This window comes from Protobothrops mucrosquamatus, unplaced genomic scaffold (genome assembly GCF_001527695.2).
Source record: "Protobothrops mucrosquamatus isolate PMUCROS unplaced genomic scaffold, P.Mucros_1.0 scaffold2979, whole genome shotgun sequence".
NCBI classification, from domain to species: Eukaryota; Metazoa; Chordata; class Lepidosauria; order Squamata; family Viperidae; genus Protobothrops; species Protobothrops mucrosquamatus.
The window spans coordinates 86357-94045 of NW_015388999.1; the positions used below are offsets into that span (position 1 = coordinate 86357).

The window sequence follows — 7689 nt, forward strand, 5'->3', positions numbered from 1 at the left end:
TAGATACAATATATAGTTTCTCTTTAAATAAGATACTATGGCTCCATTTCTTCATTAGTGAGATCATGAGTTCTGTAAGGGAAATAATAGTTTGATTGCATTGGGGCTTCAGTTTAGCAGACCAGACAAAGGTGAAATTGGCAAAAGTTTTGCAAATATCATTTATCCCATAAGTCAGGCCTCATGTTACTGGATCTTTTTCTTGCTTGCTTGCATGCCTTGTTGCTTCTAAGGATTTGGGAGTGAAAGCAATAGTGTGTAAAGCTCATTCTTGCAGTTTTATTAAGAGGAATTGCAGAATGTAAATCCAAAACTGAAAGTCACTCTTTTTATAATTGATATTTTTGTGAGAATGGGACTAGATTCTATAATGTTGCAGAGGTAAATTAGGTTATGTAAGAATCTCATTGAGATGGTTTGACTAAAGGAAGTTCTAAATATAGCAAAAATGTGTTGAAAAAGAAAAGAGATAACAAAGTCTTAAGTCTTTAAAAGGTGAGTCATCCTGGGTTCAGAATAACTGCCTTCCTCCTTATGCTGGTAGCCAATAACAAAGGGAGCCTTAATTAAGGGAGTTTATTTACCTTTGTGTTGTTCTGAATAAATCCACAGATCTGTTTGTTATGCATTTTTAAAATGGGAAAATAATTCTCAGTACATTAAAGATATACACATCCTTTCTTGTGAAAATGGATTAAAGGAAATGGAAAAAATGCTTACACTGTCATTTCCCCTCCCTGTCCAATTGCAGTTATACCAAAACCTAGAGAGGGGATATACCATAAAATTATAAGCTGAGCTGGGTAGCTCCAGATAGGTCCTGTGGCAAAAAGGAAAAATGTTGTCCCACCCAGTAGGCGTTTGTTGTGGATGGGGTCTTGCACTAAAAGCTTCTGAAAAACAGCTCTTTTCATGTGTAGTATTATAAAGGCACACTGCAATGTCTTAGAGAAGTAGTAAATAGGATTTATTTTGCTTGATGAATGTATCCTAGAAGACCTTTGTTGTTCTTGAGCAGTTTGGTTCTGTGTGAGCTGCTAGGTGAAATATGAAGAATCGGTGATCCAAGGTCTGTGGAAAGAAATGATAGATAAGTTAGTGCTGGCAAAATAACATGTGAAATCTTGGAAGACCTCATCATTTATTTTATGTCTTCTCTCCCATAACTGGCAATAGGATGTCAGAAAATACTAGGAAGATGGTTAATGAGCAAAATGATAAGTGGAGGGATGTGAGAGTTTTGAAAGGGTCAATCTTACATTTAGTGCCCTTTGTTTTTTTTAGTTGAAAAACCTTTAAAAGTAGTGTTGTCTTATGGTTAAAGTTTCAAATTAGGGAGACTCGGAGTCAAATTCTATCTAATCTAGAATTTTTATAAGGCCTAAAATATAAATAACCTTTGGTGAGATAAAAAAGTAATACATATTTTCAAGTACTTTTAAATAACTAGTCCATACATGAGATTGAAACCTGTCAATTTACTGGGACCGTATTACTCGATGCATCTTTGCCTTATTTATTCATTTGCTTGCTTGCTTACAGTAAAGGACTTATATTGCTGTGTTTTTCATGCAACAACTTCAGTAGTTTACAACAAACCATAAAACATAGTTAAAAAGAAAGGTACCCTTTCCCTCCAGGTACCAAACAAAGTAACCTTACACTCAATCCCCATCCTAGCCCAATGCTTGATAAAAGAGCCAGATCTTTATAGCTTTTTGGAAGGTTAAAAGAGGATAGAGCCCTTTGATCTCAATGGGAGGCTGTTTCAAAGAGCTGGGGCCATCACTGAGAAGGCATGGCTTTGTGGTTCCATCAGGTGGCAGTATTTAAGGAAGGGGATTTGGTGCATACCCATCCTATCTAACATAGTGGGATAAATAAATACCTTCAGGCAAAGGTGGTTCTGCAAGTAATCTGGCCTTGGAATTTTTTGCTCTGATAGAAGATGATATTGGGGTTAAGCATCCTTCACTTGCTTGCTGTGGTTTGTGCAATCCATTGTATAGGTTGTTGTGAAAGGATCAAATCAAAGATTTGCAGTGTAGGATATGGAGACAATGTGTAAGAGACTGGAATGTAGAATTAAACGTATTATCAGCTTAGATTCCTTATGTTGCCACAAACAGTCCATGTACAGCCCCCCTTTAATTCTATTGTCCATTATCTAACACCAATTTAGTGCTGACTGTTAGTTGAATAGATTCTTGGCTATAGGCTTGAATAAATATTCTGCGCTGCAACTTATAGACCTGATCCTTTGTGCAAGTATGGTATTCATTCCTTGGTACTTCCAAATTCTTTGCCTTGTTTATTTTTTATGTTTCTGAGTCATTCAATTAAAAAGAAAAGAAAAGTAGTATGCCACAAAGCAATACGTCAGCCTGAGGCATTATCTCTATTCCCAAAAATGCCTCTGAGCCCCATTTCTCATATGGACCAGAAGCATTTTTAGAAAATAACTGAAAAAAGAGAGGAGAGAAAGATTGATTTACAAACCCATGTGGACTTGAACATTTAGGTTTCTTGATGGTTTACATGCTGTTATAGCATGTAGTGCCTTATGATAGAAATGCTGTCTTACTTAGGAAGTTTATTATATTTTGAGTAACAATTCAAGCAAGCTGTTATTAGGACTATTCTGTGACTTTAGTCTGAATCTCAGAAGTGCTGCAAACATCTTAGGCCACATAAAATAGAGGATATGGGGCTGTCAAGGATTTCCTGAGTTCCTTTCAAATGCATTCATTAAACACGTTTAAACTCTCTATGTACTGACTTTCTAGCTATAATTGCTAACAGCATATAACTTGTAATTCAGGTCAGTTTTGTGGAATAGCTTGTAACTAATTTATTCTTTTGGTAGGACCTTTAGAAAGAGCATGGTATTTCTGTATTAAATGTAGGCCACAAAAGGTGTAAGTGTAAATAGTTCCTTTTTTACAGCTCTTGCCAAATACATGTGAATGTGCATTTTAGGTCAGTGGCAGAAAGGAGGTGAGATTTCTCACAGTAGTTTAATATTTTAAAAAATCCTTCCTTCCTTCCATCCTTCCTTCCTTCCTTCCTTCCTTCCTTCCTTCCTTCCTTCCTTCCTTCCTTCCTTCCTTCCTTCCTTCCATGTGATTTGCATGTGACTCTGGGCAGCATACACAATTAACAACATTTGACTCTTAAAACCAATTAAAGCAGTTTTGTACAAAAAAGAAAAGGCAAAGGAAAGTGCAACTTATTTTATGACCTAATTATTCCACAGTTCAGTGATTGTCTCTTTCTGTGTTACTACTGTTCCTGCTAAAATAATAATATCATTATCCAAAAATGTAACTGCTACTAAATTCCCCAAATACGTAATTGAATGCTGCACTTAACTGGCAAACTCTTACGGTGAGCAAAACTTAATTCTATTTTTTTTCTGGTATCTGTTGTTCTCCCTCTGGATATCTGTGGAGGGTAGATAGATCTCACACTGTGTTGTCCTCTTTGCATAGCGATCCTATGGTGTCCTTCATCATGAATGATTCTGGGACATGTATCTCTTCAGCCACTTGTAATAGTGTAATATGATCTTTCATTCCTAGCCACTATCTTTTTCCCCTCAAGTCTTCCTTTCTAGATCCTTAAGTCATTTCAGCCCTCCCCCCCCCCGTGATTGTATATGAAGCCCTTTATCTCTTCTTTTTTCAGATTCAAGTTATCAACCACAATTACAGTTTGTATGACTGAGCAGTAACCCAACAGGATGGCAGTCAATATTTACCTTCTCCATTCTGTCAGAGATGTTTGGATTTAAACTGCCATCTGTCTCCATACAACCTGGCTAATAAAAAGCAGCTGTAGTGGTTGGAATCCAAAAGAGAGTTTCAGGTTGTCCAAATTAATTTAGGAGAATAATACGTAATTAGTATTGCATAGTAAAAGGACTAAATAATTAAATAGTTTAGTATTATATAATACTTAGAATAATACTAAACATAGAATAATAATAAAAGTATTATCTTTGTATCATATTTTCTCAAATATTGAACCAGCACAGATAGTGACGACTTAACACTAGTGGCATGTGTATATAGAATTTAGTATGTCTCACTCTACTACAAAGTATATCTAATGAGTGACTGAGCACAGGCAGTAATTACAGTTAGATGTTCATCTGTATGCATGTATGTACGTATGTATGTATGTGCTTTATAACAATAAATATGGTGTCCAAAGTATTACTTAGTGTATTGAATTTTTCTGTTTATGATCATTGCTGCTGTCTCAAATAGCTTTATCAAAGGTTAAGCTGAATAAATTAATCTTGATTGTTTTTGATACCTTCAAGGTAAAATTTGCGAATTACGTCGCAAATGTTATGTTTTATGTCATCATATAAATCTTAAAGTATTCAGGGATGATAAGCTGAAGTTGTAGTGGTAGGAAAACTCAGCAGACACTGAAAACATAGAGGCAAAAAAAATACCTGGTCTAATTTAGACTTTTCATGCAGTGAGTAATAAGATAAAATGTACTGATTAGGTGATACAGAAAATCAACAAAGGACAGAGTTGAAGATGAAGTCCAACAACCTCTGAAAGAATATCAGCTCTTTTCCCATGTTCAGGTATAAGAACATTCTCTGATATTTTTGGGTCTTGAATATGCAGTGAAATATGAATTGAAAAATAATTGTGCAAAATTTTTGAATTAAGGTAGTATTCTGGTTGCGTTAGAGTTTAGTTAAATTTGGAACAAAGATTCTGATATTTGATAGTGATAGCTATCCTCTTGCAGGCACCATTAATACCTACTTTTAAATATTTCTGCATGTCCATGGAATCTCCAGAAATTGCTATCCCTTTTACTCTGAGTTGTAGCAGGTACTTTATATAAAACTTGAAATATATGAGAGTGTAAATCAAATCTGTAAGTGCTTAAAAAGAGCCTTGATTGTGCAGAAACCTCCTGTGAATACATGCAGAATCAAGCTTCAAGCCATGCTAGCTAACATGGGAGGTTTGGGGATTGAAAGGACACAGCCAACTTGCATAATTCTCTTCTTGAAGAAATCACCGGTTCAGAATGAAAGCTTGAAACAGGCTCTAATACATTCAGTATGCAATTAAATTGGCAGAATCCCTGATGCTGTGGATAAGATGTATAGACTCTTTTAGATAATATGGAGGGCAGAATTTGTGGCTGCAGCTAGTCACAATCCTCTTCTTAGCTATATGCATATTAAGAAAAAGGAGGATTCCCTTGAGATGCTTAATGATAGCATGTGTTCCAATATCTCAGAGGCTGCCACAAAGAAGAGGGAGTCAAGCTATTCTCCAAAGCGCCTGAGGGCAGGACAAGAAGCATCGGGTGGAAACTAACCAAAGAGAGAAGCAACCTAGAACTAAGGAGAAAGTTTGTGACAGTTAGAACAATTAACCAGTGGAACAACCTGCCTCCAGAAGCTGTGAATGCTCCAACACTGGAAGTTTTTAAGACGAGACTGGACAGCCATTTGTCCGAAATGGTATAGGGTTTCCTGCCTGAGCAGGGGGTTGGAGTAGATGGCGTCCAAGGTCCCTTCCAACTTTATCATCATCATCATCATCATCATCATCATCATCATCATCATCATCATCATTATTATTATTATTATTATTATTATTATTATTATTATTATTATTTATAAAAGGGACCAAAGCCCATGAGATAAAATAAACCATTCAATTCCTAATGTGACATGTAATAAAAGAATGATAATGGTACACTGTGAGACAAGATGAAGTAGCAATGGAGGTGGAAATAAAAACAATTGTAATATGCAAGCGCAAGCTATTAATTAGTGTAAATTAAGAATGGGTATTCGCCTTCTAAACATAAGAGGGGTTTCCGTTTATTGCTCAGGGAGCAGCTGCCTTGCTCATGGAATGGATTAATGCCAATGTAAGCTAAATAATAATAGCAAGGAACAATCATGTGTAACTAAGAAACCGTTCACAATATAAAATAAGAATACAGATAGAACCAACTTGCTTTGTAAATAGAACAACTCGCTTTCTTCATATAAAATCTCCTTAATAGTCATTTTTTTTGCCTGTGGTAGATTAAAGAATCTAAAATGTATTGGCCAACTATCGCCCGGTCTCCAACCTTCGCTTTGTGGCGAAGGTTGTTGAGAGTGTGGTTGCGCAGCAGTTTATTTATTTATTTATTTATTATTCGAATTTATATCCCGCCCTTCTCCTTGCGGACTCAGGGCGGCTGACAATCAATTAAAAACACCAATAACAGCACAAAATTTAAAATTAATTAAAATGAAATATTTAACTTGTCTAATTTAAAATATAATTAAAAACTCCTCTAAAAACCCCTCTTAAAAATTACCCTAGGCCAGNTTGCAGGCACCATTAATACCTACTTTTAATATTTCTACATGTCCATAAAATCTCCAGAAATATCCCTTTTACTCTGAGTTGTAGCAGGTACTTTATATAAAACTTGAAATGTATGAGAGTGTAAATCAAATCTGTAAGTGATTAAAAAGAGCCTTGATTGTGCAGAAACCTCCTGTGAATACATGCAGAATCAAGCTTCAAGCCATGCTAGCTAACATGGGAGGTTTGGGGATTGAAAGGACACAGCCAACTTGCATAATTCTCTTCTTCTTGAAGAAATCACCGGTTCAGAATGAAAGCTTGAAACAGGCTCTAATACATTCAGTATGCAATTAAATTGGCAGAATCCCTGATGCTGTGGATAAGATGTATAGACTCTTTTAGATAATATGGAGGGCAAAATTTGTGGCTGCAGCTAGTTACAATCCTCTTCTTAACTACGTATATGCATATTAAGAAAAAGGAGGATTCCCTTGAGATGCTTAATTATAAAAGGGACCAAAGCCCATGAGATAAAATAAACCATTCAATTCCTAATGTGAAATGTAATAAAAGAATGATAACGGTACACTGTGAAACAAGATGAAGTAGCAATGGAGGTGGAAATAAAAACAATTGTAATATGCAAGCACAAGCTATTAATCAGTGTAAATTAAGAATGGGTATTCGCCTTCTAAACATAAGAGGGGTTTCCGTTTATTGCTCAGGGAGCAGCTGCCTTGCTCATGGAATGGATTAATGCCAATGTAAGCTAAATAATAATAGCAAGGAACAATCATGTGCAATTAAGAAACCGTTCACAATATAAAATAAGAATACAGATAGAACCAACTTGCTTTGTAAATAGAACAACTCGCTTTCTTCATATAAAATCTCCTTAATAGTCATTTTTTTTGCCGGTGGTAGATTAAAGAATCTAAAATTAGTTTAATAATGGAAACAAAGCTAGGCTATCCAAGAGGTGATTTCACTAGTTCATATATCTTTAGTCAAATATAAATCATGTCTCAGGTCTTGTTCTTTTTAAGCTCTATTAAACTGGAAATCAAGATTTGACTTGTATTTGGAGAGCTGCAATTAATTTTGTTATGGAATTATGTCAGGTATGTTTATAATAAAATCACTAAAATTAGATTGCAGTCAGCATTTAGTTATTACTATTACAAGTTTCAAGGGAAAAGTTGTATCATGAATTTTAAATAGGACAAAGCTATGGCTAATGTGGCCGATGTGTGACTTCCAGGTGGAATTGAAAAAAATGTTAATTGAGTATTTCATCCATATGTAGGAGGGTTTCTTGACTCATTTCCTCTCA

The 7689-nt window shown here is 35.4% G+C and overlaps 1 protein-coding gene across 1 annotated transcript in view; it reads left to right on the forward strand.

Annotated features, from left to right (window-relative positions):
- SERGEF (secretion regulating guanine nucleotide exchange factor) overlaps positions 1 to 7689 on the forward strand; it is a 35642-nt gene that overhangs the window by 14574 nt on the left and 13379 nt on the right. The gene's annotated exons all lie outside the window — the stretch shown is intronic.